This window comes from Muntiacus reevesi, unplaced genomic scaffold (assembly GCF_963930625.1).
Source record: "Muntiacus reevesi unplaced genomic scaffold, mMunRee1.1 SCAFFOLD_65, whole genome shotgun sequence".
Taxonomy (NCBI): domain Eukaryota; kingdom Metazoa; phylum Chordata; class Mammalia; order Artiodactyla; family Cervidae; genus Muntiacus; species Muntiacus reevesi.
Window position 1 is genome coordinate 760,453 of NW_027077892.1, and position 25,010 is coordinate 785,462.

At 38.4% G+C, this 25,010-nt stretch overlaps 1 long non-coding RNA gene across 1 annotated transcript; it reads right to left on the reverse strand.

The window, feature by feature from the left end:
* Positions 1-354: 354 nt before the first annotated feature.
* Positions 355-11,521, reverse strand: LOC136155221 (uncharacterized). The gene is made up of 4 exons (XR_010660726.1): positions 11,369-11,521; positions 9,394-9,524; positions 2,399-2,497; positions 355-450 (listed from the first exon to the last, which is right to left on the reverse strand). It is a non-coding gene; the product is annotated as an uncharacterized lncRNA (long non-coding RNA).
* Between the last annotated feature and the right edge of the window lie 13,489 nt (positions 11,522-25,010).

Sequence of the window (25,010 nt, forward strand, 5' to 3'; positions counted from 1 at the left end):
TCCTAATTAAAAAACTTTTCATTTCAAAAACTTTTACATTTGCTTTGTCACATGCACCATATGGAACATACTTGGATTTTTGTCCTGGTCCATGCCTTGTTCATGGGCTTCTTGCCACTCCCAACAGGTTTCACAGTAAGCTCGTATCTGTTCCAAAAGATGAAGGACTCGGATTTCACGCCTGCCTCTCTTGTCATCAGGCTGTGAGTGAATGATGTTGTGGAGTGCTGCACTGGCCCTGGCCAGAGCCTCTTTACCGCCCCAGGAATTGCTCAACAACACAGAGTCTTTGTCATTGCCGTGTAAAAGCTGGATGAGGAGAGGAAGACATCCAGACTGTCGCATGGATATACAGCTGTCTTGGGAGCTAGACATAGCTAGCAAAGTTCACGACATATCATCCTTATCATGAGTACCAAGCATTGACAACAATGAATACACCATTTCCACCTGTGGGCCAAATGAGTTTAGAAACAAAATTATGACTTTAATAGCCAAAAGCCAACACCAATGAAGTGATGAATGGGATATTAGCTGTAACTCAAACAAAAACAGAAACAAAAACAAAAATCTCTTTCCAGGATGAAGTAATGAGCGTTATTTCAAAATCCATATTGCTATAATCATTATCACCATCTTCTTTATGAGTAAATATTAGTAGTGGTAGTATATAGTCATAAGGAGACAGTAGGTTCTTGCATACCTAAACTGCTATTATCTGGATCAGTGGGTGAAAATCTGTTATCATAATGAAAGACAATCAACTGATTTTTCTCTTTCTCACATCTCCCCCACCCACCACACACACACACACCTACCAACACATACAGAGCAAGAAATGTGGTTTATCTAAAATTCTTTACACAATTAAAAATTTTACTTTTTAAAATCTACAACCATAATCAGTAAAATGTTTTTTAGCAATTACTATTTACTAAGTACTGGTTCTAAGCAATTGCTAACCGTCACCAGATTATAATATTGTTAAAATTATGATATCTCCCTTATACATGTAAAAGTATTTTCTCATAAAGGGATCATATAGGGATGATCCCTGATCATATAGAGATACAAAGTCAATATTCTTATTTAATTTTTTTTAAGCAGCTGGTAAGCATCATTACTCCCTTCCTGTAAATTCCAAGAATTTACTCAGAAGCAGATCAGAAACAGGAAATAGCACCCAGTCATCCTGTCCTGTGATCAACCGCATTTTTTAAAAGCAAGAGCTACTGTGTGAAAGTTGAGGCTATTATAGAAATGCATCATATCTATAAATTAGTGGTTCCAAACCAGGGGCAACTTTAGCCACCTTGAGACTCTTCTGGTAATGTCCTACTATTTGCAAGTGAGCTGTGTGACACAAGCAGGTTACCAGAGTTCTCTGAGGTCCAGCTGTCTCAGCTGCCAAACAGAGTAATTTACCTAATAGGGTTTTCTTTGTGAAGATTAACTAAAGTCACACATGTATACAGGACAGTAGCTGGCATTCAAAAATGTAGTAAGGTCTTAATATTATCATGCAAAAATCACTCCAAAAGGAAATGGTATTCAAGCTGCCAGTTTTCAAGCAATAGTACTCTTATATATTAAAGGTTTTCTTTACAGTAAAAACTACTCGTGTTGGACAGACTGGGGTGGAATTCTAATTTAATTACCATCTTTTTGGCTTTAGTATTCTCACTTAAAAGAGGGGCAAGAATAACACATTCAAAGGGTTTTGGAAAAGATCAGAGATAGTTTACATACAAGTCTTAGCAGTTACTGGCATATTAGTGATCCCAAGTAGTAACTATTGTGAGTTACTAAAAGGATTAAGTTTTATATTAATAATATCACTGCTACTCTAAAATTCATTTCTTATATCGACATTAGTTATGTAATGCTTTTCCTCAGAGCCATTATATTACTAAAGTAAAGAAAGAGTATGTAGAATATGCTATGAAAACAAGGAAGTATTTAGATGTAATGGAAAATATACCGTTTAAAAAATAGTCCCCGTGCTCCAAATGTAGTGCTTCAAAGGAGGCAGACACAGACTGCATGGGCAGGCGCGAGGGCCCTGGGTCAGAAAACGCTCTGTAAAGAAGGAAAGCCCAAGAAGAGCTCTGCAGGCTGGCGAGGACCCTGAGGGTCACTGTGCAGCAGGGTGGGAAGTGGAGGGCTGCACCACTGCAGCCAGGGCAGCCAGGCAGAAAGTCACGGGGAGGGGAGAGCTCAGGGGGGCGAGCCAGCTGTGGGCTGCACCTCAGGATGCTTGCAGAGACCTGGCTGTCATTTCTTTAAGAGACTGCGATGATGGAAACAAAAGAATACTTAAGCCAAAATTAAAAGAAGCATGAAGAATGTTTTAGTAGAGCACTCAGAGTTCTAGCGACAAGACTCTATAATCCGTTACCTTGGTTCCCAGATGACTGGTCAGCCTTCAAGGAGCTTAATGTGTGCTACTAGAGCTCAAAACACTGGCTGTTTCATGATCTATTCGTGTACTTGACCCCTAGAAATTAAGCAAATTATAGACAGTATAATTTAGATTATAGATAAATATAGCTAGCTTCATGCTAAGATACTCCAAATGAACTGTCTTTAGGGTAAATAGCTAAATATACCATTAAAGTGTGAACATTTATAACTGCTCAAAATGAGTATTTTTATCTATAAACTTGAGTAGAATTTAGAGAAAGACTGAAGGAGGAAAAAAAAAAACTGTTGTAAAAGACAAAGTACAATGTAGAAGAAACCAAACACTGAAGACATTCTAAAAGTAATATTCTTTCCCAAATCAAAAGGCATGAAACCATATTCAGCTAAATATACACTGGCTGGAAGAAAGCCCCATTGAGTGATGAAATGCTTCCCAAGGCCCACTAGACTTCACACTCCAGGATGTCTGGCTCTAGGTGAGTGACCACACCATCGTGGTCATCTGGGTCATGAAGGTCTTTTTTGTGCACTTCTTCTGTGTATTCTTGCCACCTCTTCTTAGCATCTTCTGCTTGTTATGTCCATACCATTTCTGTCCTTTCTTGGTGCAATGCTAGTCTGTAGGAATGTAAGTGAGTAAGACACCCCCACCCTCGCTGCATATGGAGCCTGGACAGGTTGCTCAACATGTAAACACACAGTGCCGTGACGAGCGCAGGTGTGCAGACAGGAGTGGCGGGCACTCAGCTCAGGATTGTAGAGTAAAGGGCTGTCTGACTGTGAACGACAGAGAGGTGTCTCCTTAAAAAAGAGGAGGGTCAGCCACACAGCAGCCCAGATGAGGCAGAGGCCCTAAGCACAGGTCACAAAGAATGTGTACGTGTGTGTGTGCCTGTGAGAGAGAGAGAGAGAGAGAGAGAGAGAGAGAGAGAGAGAGAGAGAGAGAGAGAGAGAGAGAGACAGAGAAACTGACTCACTTGGAGATTAAGAGCTTCTTCTGATTGCAATAAGGAGGATGGAGTTGAGGGACCAAGACTCAAGATAAAGAGAGCAGGTGGGAGACTTTTAAGGAAATTTTGGCAAAGGGCTGCTTTTGATCTACAGGAGGAAATGAATGACTCCTTATGCTGAAGCAAGCATACTGTCTTTAAGGATATCTAAATACTTTGTTTCTGGTGGTGAGGATGTAACACAACCCGTAAGGAGCCTTGTCTTCTAGAATTCACCACCTTGTGAACTACTCCTGTGGTTAAGTGTAGGCCAGATTTTGTGTAAGGCTTTTAGCGAACAGACTGCTATAGATATGATGAGAAGTCACTTTCAAGATAAGTTTACAAAAACTGTGGCTTCCATCCTGGACACCCTCTCTTGTTCTTCTCTGAGGGATTGCCAGATACTACACTATGAACTGCTCTTTGCAGAGGCCTTGGTGGCAAGAAATGATACCACTGGCCGACAGCCTGGACATCTCAGGCCTGCTAACAGTCATATGGTGAGTTTAGAAGCAGATCCTCCCCTCATCAAATCTTGAAATGACTGTGGCCCCAGCCAACATGGCGACTGCAGCCTATGAGAGACCCTGAACCAGAGGCACTCAGCTAAGCTGCACCAGGATTCCTGACCTACAAAGACAATAAATGGTTGCTGATTTAAGCTGCTAAATTTGTCAGGCAGCAATAGATAACTAACATATTGTTTGAAACAGAAGAGAAACAAGAGGTTACATTACAAAGCAAGGAAAAACCCATGTCTACGATGAAACATGTTCTGACATTCATTTCAGTGTAGACATCAATCACCTTTAAGCTTCAGACTTAGTATCTTTCTATATAGATTCTTGATTTTGGGACACTCTCCACTCTGCTCTCCCAAACTCTCTAGCTAGAAACCTAGATGGATTTATTATAAGGAGATTCCAAGAGAACATTCCCATACCCATACTACCTATAAGCCAGAACTTGAGTCTTGAGAATCTTTCCTGGGCCTTTTTATTATGATTAAGTCTGCACCAACATCCTTCAGAGGGACCAGAGAAGCAGTAACCTGTAAGAAATGGTTATCGTTGTTCGGTCGCTAAGCCAAGTCTGACTCTCTGTGACCCCATGGACTGCAGCATGCCAAGCTGTCCTTCACTATCTCCTGGAGTTTACTCAAACTCATGTCCTTTGAGTTGGTGATGCCATCCAACAATCTCATCCTCCTTTGCCCCCTTCTCCTCTTGTGCTCAATCTTTCCCAGCATCAGGGTCTTTTTCAATGACTTGCCTCTTTGCATCAGGTGGCCAAAGTATTGGAGCTTCCGGATCAGTTCTTCCAATGAATATTCATGGTTGATTTCATTTACTATTGACTGGTTTGATCTCCCTGTAGTCCATGGGACTCTCAAGAGTCCTCTCCAACACCACAGTTCAAAAGCATCAATTCTTCACTGCTCAGCCTTCTTTACAGTCCAAATCTCTCATCCGTATATGACTACTAGAAAAACCATAGCTTTGACTATATGAACCTTTGTCAGCAAAGTGACGCCTCTGCTTTTTAATATGCTGTCTAGGTTGGTCATAGCTTTTCACCCAAGGAGCAAGTGTCTTTTAATTTCATGGCTGCAGTCACCATTCGCAGTGATTTTGGAACCCAAGAAAATAACATCTGCCACTGTTCCCACTTTTCCCATCGACTTGCCATGAAATGATAAGACAGGATGCCATGATCTTCATTCTTTGAATGTTGAATATTAAGCCAGCCTTTTCACTCTCCTCTTTCACCTTCATCAAGCGGTTCTTTAGTTCCTCTTCACTTTCAGCCATTAGAGTGGTATCATCTGCATATCTGAGGTTGCTGATATTCCTTCCAACAATCCTGATTCCAGCTTGTGAGTCTCCTAGCCTGGCATTTCTCATGATGTACTCTGCATATAAGTTAAATAAGCAGGGTGACAATATACAGCCTTGATGTACTCCTTTCTAGATTTTTAACCAGTCTGTTGTTTCATGTCTGGTTCTAACTGTTGCTTCTGACCTGCATCTCCTTTTCAACACACATTAGAATCAAGCACTTCTCTATCTTCTGGTCCTCCTTTATCCACCTTTCAATATCCACTGCCATCAGAGGCACTCAAATGTGTGCCGAGGGGCCCAAGAAGGACTATGCCTGGCAGTTCAATCAGTACAGCTGGGACACAGTCAATTTCAACTACACTTGCTGGGTACAAATCCCTCTTCTATTATCTACTTGCTCACTTTAGGAAGGGACTCAAAAAACAGTATTTTTCTGAGAAAACAAAACAAAACAAAGTGACTCTAAGAAGTTCACCATAAAGGTAGCAACAGTCTCCAACTCTCTGTGAAACTGTGTAAGAGGGAGAAGAAGCAAAAGAAGCAAGCACCCTCCTCACCTTGCCTTTTTTCATACAGATGGTACACGGAAGTGGCCCAACAGTAGATGAGAAGTTTCTCTTTATTAAAGTACTACAGCTAATTCTACAACCCTTAGTGAATTAATAAAGGTAGACATTAAGTATAAATGCTGTGAATATCACAAAAAGATGTTATGTGCTTTCTGGTGGAAGACCACTATGCTACCTATGAAAGTCTCAGGCATAGAATGAGGGCCTGAGACCAAATCTGATCACATTGCTAGACCCAATACCAATTTACAGGGAATACAGAAGACAGAGAGATAGGTCAAACTTCACCATGCAGATGTTCCTAGCAAAATTCAGACTATGGAAAACTTGAGAAGACAAATAACTTTGGTTATTCAATAAATATACAGCAAAAATCTAAGAGACAAAGAAGAAATCTATAGATTAAAAGAAATTTCAAAGACACACTAACCAATCTCTGTGCATGAACTTTATCTGGCCCTTGTGTCAAATAAATTTAAAAATTATGACATTTACGAAGCAACTGCAAATTTGAAATCTGATGCTACCGAGGAACTACTGTTAGTTTCTTTGGGAGTGTAATAATGGCATAATAGTTATGTATTCTAGGTGTCCTCTGGCTGCAGGACTGCTTTAGCAATTCTGGGCCTTTTGTAGTTCCATAGAAATTTTAGTATTATTTGTTCTAGTTCTGTGAAAAATGTCATAGGCATCTTGACAGGAATTGCATTAAATCTGCAGAGTGCTTTGGGACTTCGGACAATACTACCAAGCTACAGTAATCAAAACAGCATGGCATTTGTACAGAAACATGACAGATAGACACACAGACCAAAAGAACAGGATAGAGAACCCAGAAGTAAACCCACATACCTACAGTCAGTTAATCCTTGACAAAGGAGATAAGAACACACAACGGAGAAGAGACAGTCTTTTCAGCCAGTGACACTAGGAAAGCTGGACAGCTACATGTAAATCAGTGAAGTCAGCACACACCCTCACACCATAAACAAACAAGCCCCCCAAATCCCTCAAATTGTTTTAAAGACATAAGTATAAGACATGATACCATAAAACTTCTGGAAGAAAACATAGGCAAAATAGTCTCATAGTCTCAAATTATAGCAATATTTTCTTAGATCAGTCTCCCAAGGGAAAACAAATAAAAGCAAAAATAAATAAACGGGACCTAGTCAAACTTAAAAGATTTTTTTCCAGTAAAGAAAACTATCAACAAAACAGAAACACAGCCTACAGACTGGGAGAAAATATTTGATTGACAGTCAATATCCAAAATGTACAAACAGCTCATACAACTCAGTATCAAAAAAATAAAAATAAAAAATAAAAGCAACAAAAATCAAAGGATGGACAGAAGACCTAAACAGACATTCCTTCAAAAGGCATACAGATAGCCAACAAATCATGAAAAGATGCTCAACATCACTGATTACTGAGAAATTCAAATTAAAAATGGCCACCATCAAAGCAAAAAGTCTGGAGAGCATGTGGAGAAAAGGAAATCCTTCTACACTGTTAGTGGGAATATAAATTGGTACAGCCACAATGAAAACCGGTATGGAGGTTTCTTAAAAAACTAAAAATAGAGTTACCACATGATCCAGCAATCTCACTCCTGGGCATAAATCCAAAAAAGATGAAAACTCTAATCTGAAAAGATAAATGCACCCAAATGTTCACAGCAACACTATTTATATTAACCAAGACCTGGAAAGAACCCAAGTACCCATCAACAGATGATGGTTTTAAGAAGATACAATGGTTTAAGAAGTCACAAAAAAGAATGAAATACTGCCACTTGCAGCACCATGGATGGAGCTAGAGAATGCCATACTAAGTGAGGGAGTCAGACAAAGACAGACATTATATGAGATCACTTATATGTACAGTCTAAAAAATAATACAAATATATCTACACACAAAACAGAAATAGACTCACAGACACAGAAAACAAACTTACGGTTACCACAGATGACAGAGAAGGACAAATTAAAGGTATGGGATCAACAGATATAAATAATCCAAAAAATATGTATATGTTACTGAATCACTTTGCTGTAGAGCTAAAACTAACACAATAATGTAAATCAACTGTATTTTCAATTTAAAAGAAAGTATTCTTAGACACAGAAAACAAACTTATAGTTATTAAAGGGGAAATGGGAGGAGGGATAAATTAGGAGTATGGGATTAACAGATACATACACTTTGATATATATAAAATAAACAAGGATTTACTTTATAGTATGTGCATGTGTGCATGCTAAGTCGCTTCAGTCACATCCAACTCTTTGTGACCCTATGGACCATAGCCCGCCAGGCTCCTCTGTCCGTGGGATTCTCTAGGCAACAACACTGAAGTGGGTTGCCATGCCCTCGAGATCTACCCAACCCAGGGATCAAACCCGCAGCTCTTTTGTCTCCTGCACTGGCAGGCAAGTTCTTTACCACTAGCACCACCTGGGAAGCCCTAGCGAATTTTATTCAATATCTTGTAATAACCTAAAATGGAAAAGAATTGGAAAAATACAATATAACTGAATCACTTTGCTGTATACCTGAAACTAACAATGTTAGGAATCAACTACATTTCAATTAAAAAAATGTTATATTCTGTAAATACTCAGTGAAGTATTTAATATTTAAGCAAAAAATGATGATGTCTGGGATCTTTTCCAAAAATAAAATCAGAGGACAAAGTATATAGGGTACCTGCAGATTACTCTATTACTCTGTTTGCCTCTGTATATATTTGAAATTTTCCATAATAACAGGCTTAAAAACATATTATTGGCAGTGGAAAAGGTTCTCCTACCATTTCATCTCTTTCCCAGTCTTGTTTGAACTTCATCACTACTTACTGGTTGTCTCACTAGAGATCTGGTTCTAAACATTAAATGGAAAAGCTGAGATCGATTCATAAATGAATTACACATAAAGTTATATACTAAGCAAGTAGGGATCTAGCCCATATAATTTATTTCTAGCTTTCTCTTTTCATTTAACATTCAAGGGAGATTAATCACAGATCAAAAATCCCTCTTTCTAGAAGGGATGTTAGTTATCCCTTCCAACCTACATATATTCATTGCTATTATCTACTATTTATTTATCAGGGACTGTGGGGATATAAAAATGAATAAAACTGGAAAGAATCTTTGTCTTTCTGGAGCTTACAATTTAGTAGGGAGAACAGAAATAACCACATAAATAAATATAAAACTGCAAATGTGGTCTTCAAGGTGAGAAGAACAAGCGAGGACAGCCTGTAATGGGATGTGAACAGTTCAAGCCTCTTGAGAGAAATCACGCTAAAGTTCAGACACACACAGACTGCTGTTAACTGAGTGAAGTGGGATGAGAAGGCACAAGAGGGAATGGGCAGATGGTGTGCAGGCTGCAGCAGAGGAAGCCGTCAAGGGGAAGTCCTGAAGGGCCAGCGTGGCAGGCGTGCTGAGAGCAAAGGGTGACAGACAGCTGGCAAGTTTAGGCAGGAGCCAGGTTATACAGGTCGTAGTAAGGCTTGTCTTTTTCTGAGAATCAATGGATGCCAACAAAGGATTTTACCAAGAGGGTGATTTACTCGTGAAAGATCATTCTGGCAGAGTGGCTGTGGGCAGGAAACCAGGTGAGGTACAATGAACTTCCTTCCCCAAGGGCACTAGGGCAGGAGCTTGATGGATCATATTACTGTGATTCTGAGAAAGTCAAAGAGATTATTTTCAGTTTTGTTAGTGTCAACTGTTTTGTCTCTGGAGCAAATAACAAAAGAAATGAACAAACCCCAAGAGTCTGACAGGTAAAGGGATTTTGGCATAACTGGATCACAGTCTCACAGACACACCTCTTATCTACATTAAGATCTGGAAGTAGCTGTAGCGTCATTAATGTGATTTTGGTTTTTGTCTTGTAAGTTTGTTATGATTTTATCGCACACTAAAGTCTTACATTTTTAAATGAAGCCTATGGTTCTTTTATGGTTTCCTACTCACTTCATGATTATAAAAACTCTATGCTCATTTCCTTAACTTTTAATATTTCTAACAGTTTTCATTTGGGGGACTTCCCTGGTGATTCAGTGATTAAGAATCTGCCTTCTAATGCAGGGGATGCGAGTTTGACCCCTGGTCTGGGAACTAAGATCCCACATACTGCAAGGCAACTAAGTCCGAGGGCCACGACTTCTGGGCCTGCACGGCGTAACAGAAGATCCCGCATGCCGCAGGGAAGAAGATCTCACATGCCACGACTAAGACACAACATAGGTAAATAAGTAAACTGCTTTTTAAAGTTTTCATCTTTGACATTAAATCTAATATATTCAGAGTTAAATTCTGATATAAGAAATGAGATAAGAATTCAATTAAAAAAATAAATATTGAGCTTATTGGCTAGGTGAGGCTTTAAAGGATATAATAATTGAAATATGACCCCAAAGTATTAATAGTGGGTCTTAATCCTAAAGCAAAAAAAAAAAGATTTTTGTCAAGAAGACAGAACTTCTTTCTACATATGTGTAGGAACACATGATAATCCCAGAGAACTCCCTAAGTAGTAGACAAAGAACCCAAATGTACTATTGGAATATAATTTTTTTTGCCCTAATTTACCATCTGTAGAGTATTATCCAGTACAATGTGGACCAGTAATATTAAAATGAAGTATATTTTTGTTTAAATGTGGTAAATTTAAATATTTAAATTAAGTATGAGACATTTTAAGCTTTAAATTTTAATGAACTAATAGAACAAATAAATAGTATCATTAAAAGTAATCTATAGGCACTAAAGGAATATTTTATATCAACAGTAAGAAAATTTCCTTAAAATCAACTTAGTTGAAACTGTATTTTAAAAAATCATTCATTTAAAACATAAAATATTGCTTGAAAAAATGTGGAGAATACAGAACACTCCAAAGAAAAATACTCATTAGGATACATTCCAATCAAACTCTAATAGAAAACTGATGGCAGCACAACAAGATAATGTTCTACATTTTAAAAAATTGTCTTCCATAATTTTGCTAAAGATGATAATAGTAAATATGACTAGGGTATTTATTTACTTTTATTTTAATGGGCATTAGAATTGTTTATTTAAATGCTAGGTTTCTATAATCCTGGAATACAACTGAAGATGAAAATATTAACTCTTTATGATTTTTTTAAAAAACACAAAAATATCTTAGAATGCCACAGAGAAAGAGCAAATCTATTCAATGCAAGCAGTAATAACTAGGTCAAATCACATATGACCAAAATGCAGCTTAGTATTTATTTTTCAAAGAAACTCCACTCACATTAATCATTTTAGGCTAAAACAGAGACACATACTTTAGAGCTATAAAATATACTTGGAAATTTGAAAGCTTCATAGTTAAATATAATAAAGAAAAATGACATAGCATTTTAGTACTGAATTCTTCTGGAGATATCCATTTAGGAAGGAAACAGGTCATGTGAGAATCATCTCACTCAGTATTTCTTTTAAAATATTTAAATAGTTAACTAGAAAAGAAATTAATAAAATAATCTATTTACCTGACCGCTACCCACAGTTGCCATGTTGATTTCTGCCACTCCTTGACCTTCATTCTGCCGTTCGGCTTCATGTGAGCCAGCTTCATGCTTGCTCTGAGATGACCTCTGTTAATATGGAGTTAACATCAATACATACAAAAACGGTGCATGCTTTCTCAGCCCACAGCGTTCCTTCTTTCTTGCTCTAAAGCTCTGAAGGCCTCAATGACACAGGTTCACAAAAGCACGGAGCTGCACTCCATAGCCTCCAGCGGGCTGTCAGCTGCCTGTCTCGGTCACAGCAAAGTGAAGTGCGTCCCTCGAACACTAGGGCTGCACAAGGCAAAGGGTTTTCTGAGACCCACAGAAACACCATCCTCCACCAGCTGTGCTCACATCACTATCGGGGACATAACCCAACTAGAGCAAATAACTGTCTTTTCCGCAAGGTCACATGGTTCTGGTATTTAATAGAGCTGCAAATATAGCAGTTACTATAGCTTATAAATACCTTCTATGTAAGTATATTTATACTTACACACACATATATTTTTATATACATCTGCTAATAAAAGTAATATGAAACCAACAGATAAGCTCTTAGATTCTAATATGAATAAAACCAAAACCTTTTCTAATGTAACCACCATCTGTTAGGTAAAGTGAAAGGGCAAGATTATATCCAGTAAAAGCAGTAATTTCAAGACAGATTATATCTAGTACAAAGCAGTCACTTTGAAAACTATCACCACAGAATCAAAGAAAGAAAATAATCAAGTATCTTTTATAGAAACAATTACCAGTGTGCCTCCTCTAGGAACATTATAGGCAAAATTAAAAATTACACATTAAAAATTGTGACATAATAATGGAAAACTATGTTACAAAATGGCTTCCACTGGAATTTATTTAAACATAAAGCTTTCCTAGACCATTTAAAATGTGACTTTAAAATAATTTACATATACTATTTCCATCAATAAACAAGTGTAAGTTATACATAGGCAAAAGAGAAGTAGTCCCAATAATTCAGAAACAAGAAAAAACAGTACCTTGGGAAAGTGATACCACAAAATTCAACAAAATCATCTAAAGCAGAGAATACAAAGTCAGTGAAGAGAAAAAATGAATCAACGAGCACTAAATCTACAAAGATTTGACACTGACATCACTGAAGATGTCAATATAAAAGTAATTATTGAGTATGTGCTATGTCAGTTACTTGCAATAGGGCTGGAGAACACAGTACTGACAAACCCAGGCATCGTTCAACGCACTCTTCCAGATTTAGTCTAGTCAGGGATGCTATCAAATAATGAAAGAAACAACAGTAAAGTTAAACACTTCGACAAGCACTCTGAAAAAAGAGCACAAGTTGCTTATAAGGATACATAACAGAGGGACATCAGACATTGTGGGAGTCAGGGGAAGTGCTCTCTTAGGAAGTATTGTTTGGACTGAGATCTAAAATATAAACAGGAGTTCTAGGAAACGGGATATGGCAGAGGATGAAGGAAACAGAGACCACATGCAAAAATTTAGGGAAATAGAGACCATATGCAAAGGAGCTGTGATGGGAGAAACGTGGTTTGCTCTAGGATATCAAAGAACTACAGTGTGAAGAGTAGAACAGAGAGATGGTTAAAAAAAGGAACTTAATGATTTTGTTGAATTTTAGTGTGATTCTCAGATGGCACTCATGCCCCCACATAACCAATACTCTAAAGGAAAAAGGTGCATGTATTCTGATCGTTTAAACTCAAATTTTGAATGGTCTAAGAAGATGGGAAACACAAGAGATCAACTTGCAGACTAAATATTAAAGTAAGTGGGAGATGACAGTCCTTTACACCCAGGGAAGCACTGATGCTTGGAGACAGAGGTCAACCTGAAGGACTGCACGACAGACTGGATACAGTGAGTGGAAGAAGAGATCTGGGGTCACAAACTACTCTTCTGTTTCTTAGCTCACACAGCTGAATAATGGTGGTACCATTCATGGAGACAGATAATACTAAAGGAGAAGGAGGATTTGGAGGATGTGGGGGTCACAAGGAGGACTTAGGAGGAGACCATCATTAGTTGTGCTTTGGTTACGTTGGATTTAAAATGCCTTTAAGACAATTCACCCACTTTAAGTGTACAACTCAATGACATTGAATAAACTTACCAAGAATCACTATATTTCAGTTTTAGACCATTTTCATCATTCTAAAAAGATCCTTCATGCTCATTTATAGGTAATCCCCATTCCCACTCACAGCTCCAAGTAACTATGACTCTGCTCTGTAAACTCGTCTTTTCTGTACGTTTATTGTAAATGGAATATACGGACTTACATGTCTAGCTACTTTTACTCAGTATAATGTTTTTGAGGTTCACCTCAGTTATAGTGTGTGTCAACAATTTGTTCCTTTTAATTGCCGAGTAGTATTACATTGTAACGGTATACATTTTATTTATTGATTTACCAGTTGATACACTTTTGCATTTTTCTACTTTTGGGCTACTGTGAATAATACTTCCATGAATATTCAAATTAAAGTCTCTGTGTGGACATATGTGCTCATTTCTCTTAGATAGCTAGAAGTGGAATTGCTGGGTCATATGGTAACTATACCTTTAATACTTTAGATAACTGCCAAACTTTTCCAAGTGGCTGAACCATTTTACATTCCCATCAGCAACATATGACAGCTTCTATTTATCCACATCCGTGCCAATGCTTATTGTTTTCCTCATGATTACAGCCATCCTAGTGAGTATAGAGTGATATAGCATTGTGGTTTTAACTTGACTTCCTTAACATCCAATGATGTCGAGCCTATTTTCATGTGCTTATTAGCCATTCCTATGAATTTTTCTGGTGAAATGTGTATTCAAATCTTTAGCCCATTTGTAAGTTGGGTTGTCTCTTTATTAATGAGTTATAAGAGTACTCTGCATGGGATTTTAAAAACTATTTCTCATTGGCTATTTTCTAGAGACTATTAAATCATGCCACAATTTTCCTTATAGCTCCCATCTTTTGGGGCCCCTCCCCCCCAAATGGTATACATTTGTCAGTAAATAACCTATAGAATACAAAAGAAAGTGGTAGGACTGGTTGCCTCATGTACCCTCTTGGAACTTCTGAGATTTGAATCAAGTGCAATAGTTATATCATCTGAGTTATATCCTGCATCTAGATCTTAAACCAGAATTGTTAGCAGGTAGGGCAAAGATAGTGTTATAAGATGCTTCATGGTGGAGAAATTATTTGGCAGACATCTTTTCTTCTCAGTACTGTATGTGAACTAATTTATGAGTATCTGATCCCGTTTTCTCCATTTTCTAGCTTCTCCTTCTGATAGTAATAAAGAAACAGCAAACAGTAAAATTAAAAACCTTTCTTTCTTAAATAAGACATGATACCTTCTTTTAGTTTATATTCACTGAATAAATGTAACGACTTAAGGCTATGAAAAATATGGCCATTTTTATAACAAAAAGAAACAAGAATAGACTAGGTTATGGTGGTAGACAGTTGGTCCCAAATCCAATGATATAAATGAAATCTTGAACAGATAAAAAAACACAAACAAGCCCCCAACCTGCAATAAACTTATAATTGTACTGATAATGAGAACTATTATTAACAAATGACAATTTTTCTTAGGAATTTCTAGAGGCCAGAATGTTGGTAACGTTTGGAAATGTACTGACAGTGAGTATATTATACCAGGCAAATGATGACCAAAAGAAGCCCCGTGCAGCAATACTAACAGCAAAGAAGGCTATTTAACACACATGAAAGAGTCAATCAAGTAGAAAAAATAAGTGTAAATATTGATTTAGAAATTTAAAAAAAAACAACCCTGTTGATGCAGCCAAACAGTAAAAATCATAATACAAGAAAGATGGTGAATAAAAGCTAACTATAACTAAAGAAGCTAGAAAAACAACAGCAAACACTCAAAGCAGAAAAAATATATATAAAAAGAAAATATAAATGCAGTGCTGCTCAATAAAAAACAAAAGTTGCCTCTCTAAAAACAGTTTTAAAAATAGAGTATAGTAATTTTGATCAAGGGGAAAAAAAAACAAAACACCACAGATAAACTACCCTGGAAACCCAAAGGGGCCATAATAACCAGAATGCCACATACAGCAATGCCAATGACATTGAAAAAGGAGTAAAGAGATAGTTTTGTTTTATTTTGGAAAGAAAAAAACAGTACTGAAGAGTTAATATTGCAAAAAGGACACAGTCTGTATATTACAAATATTTGGTTCATACTGACTTAAAACATCCAGATTAAACTACTTTTAGCAATATGACTATTACACTGAACTTGACTACTTAGCAAGTACATGTTTCTACATATTTCAAATTCAAATGTACTGAAGCCAAAGCTTCTAAGAGATTTAAAAAGCAAGGCATGCATGACCAGAGTCTTAAAAGACACTGTTTTCAAAATTATACTTTTTGACATTAGAATTAGTTGTCTTCTCTGTGTGTAAATGGGCTTGCACTAAGTTTCTGCCTCCAAACAGAACTGTTCATTATCCGGTCAGATTCTCAGGGCTGGCAGTAAGTGCTGTTGCTGTGGTTTACTTGCCAAGTCATGTCCGACTCTTTTGCAACCCCATGGACGGTAGTCCACCAGGTGTCTCTTTCTACTGGATTTACTAGGGAAGACTACTGGGGTGGGTTGCCATTTCGTTCTCCAGGGAATCTTCCCGACCCAGTGATAGAACCTGCGTCTCCTGGGCTGGCAGGCGGATTCTTTACCATCGAGCTACTTGGGAAGCATGCTGGTGATGAAAGGACACGTCAGATTTGTTTCGCATACAAAAGTTTTCTCTCACTCTAAAAGCTGTGCAGCTACTATAAAAACATTACAAAACTGGCCAAACTAAGAAAACAAGGAGGTATTAGCAGTGGTTACCTGCCTTTTCATATTATTTCTGAAAGACTGTTTGTGCATATTAAAAAATGGGATCAAAGTGTACATACTATTTTGTATCTCATAAACATTTTAAAATATCAACAAGCACTTCATCATGTTTTTAGTAATTATAGTTAGAAAAAAGCACTAGGTTGATATTTCATTCTTTGCATTCTCTTCTTTTTTCCTGTATGATCTGGAATGTGAGTCTCAATCTGGCTGCATATTAGAAACTTTGCATTGGTATATCCCCAAATACTGAGCCAATTTTTCCTAGCAACAATTCTGTATTGTTCAATGAGGACTTTTATTCAACACTTTTTGCTCTTATTGCAGAGAGACAGGTCATCCTGTAGTTGACTTAAGAAGAAATACTTTATTTTCTCTGAGCCTCCCACATGCTATTTTTCCTTATTCAGCAATAGTTCATTTAAGTTCCATGTAGGTTTTCTTTTTATTTACCCATAAACAAAGTGACAAGTGCCCAAATTCAGTGGCTATAAACAGATAGCTGAAGGGATGGTTTTTTATACCCCATCCTTCTGTGTAGTGATCAAAACCAAATTTCAGCTGAAGAGCTGACAAATATGGTTTTAACCCCCTTTTTAATCCTCATTTCCAGAAGTACCTAGTGTAACCAACTCTGGAAACTTTCAGGACTCCACAGTGTAAAATGAGTTGCTTTGTGACCTCCTACTGCTCACTCTGGGGTCAGCTCTCTACCATAATCTAGAAGAATTATTTGTTTATCTGCTTTGCAGTTCTCCAAATTTTATTGTCACCTTCCCTGGTATTTGTGCTTTTTCATTTTACCCTTTTACTGTCATTTTAATGAAGTTTGTAAAGTAAGCACAGATAAATGTATATGATCAACTTTTACTATGGATTACACAAGGAGATAGCTTATTTACAAACTGTTAGTAGCCAAATTATATGTAAACAGATAACTGAAGTAAGGTATCTATTTATGGCTCTATAAGCTTTAATTGCATAAAAGTTATGAAGAAATCATACTAGTATAGATTTTTGAAATCTATACTTAATTTAATGAAAAAGCTTATCAAGTGTCTCAATTCTCTAGAGCATCTATTTCAATGACGCCATGCTAATTATACATATTTTCTTTTCTTAGAACAACCACCTATCATTATAACTACAAACAAAAGAGACAATTCACTAACCTTCGGTTGCTTGGGACTGTAAAAGCTGTCGTATACGAAGTATGTCCTTTTCTATTTGTTGAATTCTGGTTATTCTTCGCTAAAATAAAATAAGTAACCAAGTTAGATCTATTTTTATTAAAAAAAAACATTAGTTTTTAATATTAATTTAACATTAACCATTCTATGGTTACCATTTAAAAGTAGGATTATATCAAATCATTCTTTTTTCTATGCCAAGTCATTCTTATGTGAGAATTAGATACATATACATATACATATTCATATACTGAGGACATCAGTGCATCAGTTCAACTTTTTAACATATCTAACTTTATAAAACAGATCCCTAAATTTAGGAAAACTGTACAAATGCAAGTTATGTATCTACTTGGACCATAAAGAAAGGTGAGGGCTGAAGAACTGATGCTTCTGAACTGTGGTGTTGGAGAAGACTCTTGAGAGTCCAGTGGACCGCAAGGAGATCCAACCAGCCCATCCTAAAGTCCTGAATATTCACTGGAAGGACTAATGCTGAAACTGAAGCTCCAATACTGTGGCCACCTGATGCGAAGAGCCAACTCACTGGAAAAGATCTTGATACTGAGAAACATTGAAGGCAGAAGGAGAAGGGGACAACAGAGGATAAGATGGTTAGATGGTATCATGGATTTCAATGGACATGAGTTTGAGCAAACTCAGGGAGACAGTGAAGGACAGGAAAGCCTGGCAATGCTGCAGTTCACAGAGTAGCAAAGACCTGGACATGACTGAGCAACTGAACAACACATGATACATAACAGTGTGAAACTGGTATATAAAAGCTGTTCTCAAAAACTTTCAAAAAGAAAATTACATCTGAATTTAAACTTTTATATTAATTCAGATGTCAGTACAGTATAATGAGTTTATGTAAAGTATGGCATCCTGTAAAGAGAAAGAGCATCTGCTTTTTTTTAAGAAGCACCAGTACGTAAACAATAAGAAGAATCTTCCCTAAAGTTATTCCTATTACAGGTCAGCAGTACCTTTCAGAGTTAGCTTTCCCAAATACTTCAGCTAAACATTACTCCAAACACTAAAGATCACAATGATGGTAGGAGTTATTGCTTCCCCCATATACTGAGATCTTCAAGTGAACACAAAGCAGTAACTACAGATCAAACAATGTGGAAGTGAAAAATGTGGGAAATGTTTTAAAAATAAGTACTGCCAATATTTTATCATCAACTGCCAGAATTCCATAGTTGACACTGTAACATTGGTATAAGAAACTGTATTGTAAGAGTAATTGTTTCAATGAGGAAAAAGTGTCAGAAAATAGACGGAGTGATTTGCAAACTTTTTATGATTATGCACCCATCAATGAAAGATTTTTGAGCATGTATACTTCAATAGATAATTAAAGTATTATAACGAATAGCTTTAAGTATACACAGCTAAAAAGCTTACATACAAAACTTACCCTTGAATCATACATAGTTTTGTTTAAATACAATGTCCTTATGATTTTATTGCCATAGTAGGAATCATTATTGTTGCTGTTTTTTGGAAAAGTTCAAAACAGATGTGCTCACCAAAAAAGAAACCTTCCTCTCTCAGTCCCTCAGTTGTATCACTACAACTATGCTAATTCTCTATCACAATTCTGAAAATAGTGAACTTAAGGTAAATAATCACACTCCTCTCTCACGCTAGTAAAGTAATGCTCAAAATTCTCCAAGCCAGGCTTCAGTAATACATAAACTGTGAACTTCCAGATGTTCCAGCTGGTTTTAGAAAAGGCAGAGGAACCAGAGATCAACCTGCCAACATCCGCTGGAACATCGAGAAAGCAAGAGAGTTCCAGAAAAACATCTATTTCTGCTTTATTGACTATGCCAAAGCCTCTGACCGTGTGGATCACAAAAAACTGTGGAAAATTCTGAAACAGATGGTCACACCAGGCCACCTGACCCACCTCTTGAGAAACCTATATGTAGGTCAGGAAACAACAGTTAGAACTGAACATGGAACAACAGACTGGCTCCAAATAGGAAAAGGAGTACATCAAGGCTGTATATTGTCACTGTGCTTATTTAACTTATATGAAGAGTACATCATGAGAAATGCTGGGCTTGAAGAATCACAAGCGGGAATCCAGACTGCTGGGAGAAATATCAATAACCTCAGACACGGAGATGACACCACCCTTACGGCAGAAAGTGAAGAACTAAAGAGCCTCTTGATGAAAGTGGAAGAGGAGAGTGAAAAAGTTGGCTTAAAGCTCAACATTCAGAAAACTAAGATCATGGCATCTGGTCCCATTACTTCATGGCAAATAGATGGGGAAACAGTGAAAACAGTGGCTGACTTTATTTTTCTGGGCTCCAAAATCACTGCAGATGGTGACTGCAGCCATGAAATTAAAAGACGCTCACTCCTTGGAAGGAAAGTTATGACCAACCTAGATAGCATATTAAAAAGCAGAGACATTACTTTGTCAACAAAGGTCCGTCTAGTCAAGCTTATGGTTTTTCCAGTGGTCGTGTATGGATGTGAGAGTTGAACTGTGAAGAAAGCTGAGCACCGAAGAATTGATGCTTTTGAACTGTGGTACTGGAGCAGACTCGAGAGTCCCTTGGACTGCAAGGAGATCCAACCAGTCCATCCTAAAGGAGATCAGTCCTGAATATTCATTGAAGGACTGATGCTGAAGCTGAAACTCCAATACTTTTGCCACCTCATGCGAAGAGTTGACTCACTGGAAAAGACCCTGATGTTGGGAGGAATTGGGGGCAGGAGGAGAAGGGGATGACAGAGGATGAGATGGCTGGATGGCATCACCGACTCGCTGGACATGAATGTGGGTAAACTCCGGGAGCTGGTGATGGACAGGAAGGCCTGGTGATCTGTGATTCATGGGGTCACAAAGAGTTGGACATGACTGAGCGACTGAACTGAACTGAAGGTAAATAATATTTTCTATTTAAGACATTTTACCATGTCCAATTTTCACCATGAAAACATGCTGAAGAAGAAATACTTTTAGTAGCTCTCTAAAGATTCTGCAGAGATGAGTGATTACTTCTACATCAGACACCAAATACATCCTGGCATTACAGAAACAACAAAACTATCTACACTTATTAGTTTCATAATATTTCATTGTTTTCCTCTCTCTATATAACCAGCTCCCCGTCACCAATAAAGTCCCAAGTCAAAATTTTTAATATTTAGAGGGTGAAAACAGGAAAATATACCTAACATTCCTCTTCACAGAACTGTATTTCTGTATTGCTATTAGGTCACTAGACCCTGTAATCAAGTCTGCACCTTGATGACTGCTTCCACAATAACATTTGTGCTTTCGTTACTCAACATAAAATGGAAGAAGTCAGTAGCACTTCTTTCCATTCTCTGTATGACAATCTTGAATATTTATGAAATTAAATAAAATGCAACATGCTTAATTGTTCAGGCATATAGACATGGTATGACTTTTGAAAAACTGATATAAAAATTATTTAGTAATATAGTTTGATATATATATTGAAATACCATGTAGAATCAAACCCCATACTCGCCAGAGACACTCAGAGGGCTCAAACAAACTTTATGTGCACCAGGACCCAGAGACTCCACAGAGACGGAGACAGAACTGTGTTTGGGTGTCTCCTGTGAACATGTGGGTCAGCAGTGGACTGCTGCAGAGGCAGGGGCTCTGAGTACAGTAGACCTGAGTATGGCATAAGCTGTCTCAGAGGAGGTCACCATTAACCCAACATAGAGCTGCCAGAACTCACACAGGACTGGGGAAACAGACTCTGGGAGGGCACAAATAGAACCTCGTGTGCACTAGGACCCAGGAGAAAGGAGCAGTGACCCCACAAGAGACTGACCCAGACTTGCCCATGAGTGTCCAGGAGTCTCTGGCAGAGGCAGGGGTCGGCGGTGGCCTGCTGCAGGGTCAGGGGCACTGGATGTAGCAGTGCAGGCATGTGACCTTTTGAGCGAGGTCGCCATTATCTTCACTACCTCCACCATACTTTGGCCTCAGATAAATAACAGGGAGGGAACATAGCCCTGCCCTTCAACAGAGGATTGGATTAAAGGTTCACAGAGCATGGCCCCGCCAAACAGAACAAGACCCAGTTTCCCCCTCAGTCAGTCTCTCCCATCAGGAAGCTTCATAAGCCTCTTATCCTGATCCATCAGAGGGCAAACAGACTCAAAACCACAATCACAGAAAACTAACCAAACTGATCACATGGACCACAGCCTTGTCTAACTCAGTCTAACTATGAGCATGCCTTGTATGGTCAACCAAGATGGATGGGTCATGGTGGAGAGTTCTGACAAAACATGGCCCATTGGAGAAGGGAAAGGCAAACCACTTCACTATTCTTGCCTTGAGAACCCCAACAACAACATGAAAATGCAAAAAGACAGGGCACTGAAAGATGCACTCCCTGGGTTGGTAGGTGCCCACTATGCTCCTAGAAATAACTCCACAAAGACTGACGAGATGGAGCCAAGCAAAAACAACATTCAGTTGTGGATGTGATGGTGACGGAAGCAAAGTCCAATGCTGATAGAGCAATACTGCATAGGAATGCTAGGTCCATGAATCAAGGCAAACTGGAAGTGGTCAAACAGGAGATGGCAAGAGTGAACGTCAATATTTTAGGAATCAGCAAACTAAAATGGATTGGAATGGGTGAATTTAATTCAGATGACCATTATTACTACTGTGGGAAAGAATCCCTTAGAAGAAATGTCATAAGTCAACAAAAGCACTCGAAATGCTTGGGTGCAGTCTCAAAAATGACAGAATGATCTCTGTTCATTTCCAAGGCAAACCATTCAGTATCATGGTAATCCAAGCTTGTGCCCCGACCGGTAATGCTGAGGAAGCTGAAGTTGAACGGTTCTGTGAAGACCTACAAGACCTTCTAGAACTAACACCCAAAAAAAGATGTCCTTTTCATTACATGGGACTAGAATGCAAAGTAGGAAGTCAAGAAACACCTGGAGTAACAGGCAAACTTGGCCTTGGAGTACAGAATGAAGCAGGGCAAAGGCTAATAGAGTTTTGCCAAGAGAACACACTGGTCATAGCAAACACCCTCTTCCAGTAACACAAGAGAAGACTCTACACATGGTTTTCACCAGACGGTCCACACTGAAATCAGACTAATTATATTCTTTGCATCCAAAGATGGAGAAGCTCTATAGAGTCAGCAAAAACAAGACCGGAAGCTGACTGTGGCTTAGATCATGAACTCCTTATTGCCAAATTCAGACTTAAACTGAAGAAAGTAGGGAAAAACTACCAGACCAATCAGATATGACCTAAATCAAATCCCTTATGACGATGCAGTGGAAGTGAGAAATAGATTCAAGAGATTAGATCTGATAGACAAGACTGCCTGAGGAACTATGGACGGAGGTTCGTGACATTATACAGGAGACAGGGAGCAAGACCATCCCCAAGAAAAAGAAATGCAAAAAGGCAAAATGGTTGTCTGAGAAGGCCTTACAAATAGCTGTGAAGAGAGGTGAAAGGCAAAGGAGAAAAGGAAAGATACACTCATTTGAATGCAGAGTTCCAATGAATAGCAAGGAGAGATAAGAAAGCCTTCCTTAGTGACCAATGCAAAGAAATAGAGGAAAACAACAGAAAGGGAAAGATGAGATTTCGTCAAGAAAATTAGAGATACCAAGGGAATATTTCATGCAAAGATGGGCACAATAAAGGACAGAAATGGTATGGACCAACAGAGGCAGAATGTATTAAGAAGAGGTGGCAAGAATACACAGAAGAACTGTACAAAAAGATCTTCACAAACCAGATGATCAAAATGATATGATCACTCACCTAGAGCAGACATCCTGGAATGCGAAGTCAAGTGGGCCCTAGGAAGCATCATTACGAACAAAGCTAGTGGAGGTGATGGAATTCCAGTTAAGCTATTTCAAATCCTCAAAGACGATGCTATGCAAGTGTTGCACTCAATATGGTAGCAAATTTGGAAAACTCAGCAATGACTGCAGGACTGGAAAGGGTCAGTTTTCATTCCAATCCCAAAGAAAGGCAATGCTGAAGAATGCTCAAACTACCACACAATTGCACTCATCTCACATGCTAGCAAGGTAATGCTCAAAATTCTCCAAACCAGACTTCAACAGTATGTGAACCATGAACTTCCAGATGTTCAAACTGGATTTAGAAAAGGCAGAGGAACCAGAGATCAAATTGCCAACGCCTGCTGACTCATCAAAAAAGCAAGAGAGTTCCAGAAAAAACATTTATTTCTGCTTTATTGACTATGCCAAAGCCTTTGACTGTGTGGATCACAACAAACTGTGGAAAATTCTGAAAGAGACGGGAATACCAGACCACCTGATCTGCCTCTTGAGAAATCTGTATACAGGTCAGGAAGCAACAGTTAGAACTGGACATGGAACAACAGACTGGTTCCAAATAGGAAAAGGAGTACGTCAAGGCTGTATATTGTCACCCTGCTTATTTAACTAATGTGCAGTGTACATCATGAGAAATGCTGGGCTGGATGAAGCACAAGCTGGAATCAAGACTGCTGGGAGAAATATCAATAACCTCAGATATGCAGATGACACCACCCTTATGGCACAAAGTGAAGAAGAACTAAAAAGCCTGTTAATAAAAGTGAAAGAGGAGAGCGAGACAGTTGGCTCTAAACTCAACATCAAAATTAAGATCATGGCATCTGGTCCCATCACTTCATGGCAAATAGATGGGGGAAACAATGGAAACAGTGACAGACTTTATTTTTTGGGACTCCAAAATCACTGCAGATGGTGACTGCAGCCGTGAAAGGAAAGACGCTTGCTCCTTGGAAGAAAATTTATGACCCACCTAGACAGCACATTAAAAAGCAGAAACATCACTTTTCCAACAAAGGCCCGTCTAGTCAAAGCTATGGCTTTTCCAGTAGTCATGCATGGATATGAGAGTAGGACTTAAAGAAAGCTGAGTGCCGAAGCATAGATGCTTTTGAACTGTGGTGTTGGAGAAGACTCTTGAGAGTCCCTTGGACTGCAAGGAGATCCAACCAGTCCATCCTAAAGGAAATCAGTCCTGAATATTCATTGGAAGGACTGACGCTGAAGATTCAACTCCAGGACTTTGGCCACCTGATGCGAAGAACTGACTCATTTAAAGACCCTGATGCTGGAAAGACTGAAGGCGGGAGGAGAAGGGGACGGCAGAGGATGAGATGGTTGGATGGCAACACTGACTTAATGGACATGAGCTTGAGTAAACTCCGGGAGCTGGTGATGGACAGGGAGGCCTGGTGTGCTGCAGTCCATGGGGTTGCAGAGTCCGACATAACTGAGCCACTGAACAGAAGTGAACTGAATAGTTCAGTATGAATTCAGGACAGCTCTCAAGAAATTAGGAATAGAAGGTAAATTCCTTAACGTGATAAATGGTATCAAAAACCTTAAGTAAACAGCATACTTAATCGTGAAATTTCAGAATTCTCTTTAAAGCCAAGGTGAGATGAAGAAGACCAATTATCATTGCTTTATTCAAAGATGTATTAC